A 206-nucleotide genomic window follows, 5' to 3' on the forward strand; every position below is an offset into this window, starting at 1 on the left:
CCCTCCCTCCCTTCCTTCCCATTTCTGAAAAGACTTTGGCAGCCAAGGCTGGAGCATCCAGAGCTCCGCAAGCAGCTTTCACATTCTGTGTGGTCTTTCCATGGGCAGCTTCAGAGGACTGGACTCACAACAGTGAGTCTGGCAGAAACCTAGAGGTCTGAAGGTGACTGGAGGGTCAATAAGAAACAGTCCAGTCTCTCTGTGGT

The sequence above is a fragment of the Marmota marmota genome, unplaced genomic scaffold (genome assembly GCF_001458135.2).
Source record: "Marmota marmota marmota unplaced genomic scaffold, marMar, whole genome shotgun sequence".
Taxonomy (NCBI): Eukaryota; Metazoa; Chordata; class Mammalia; order Rodentia; family Sciuridae; genus Marmota; species Marmota marmota.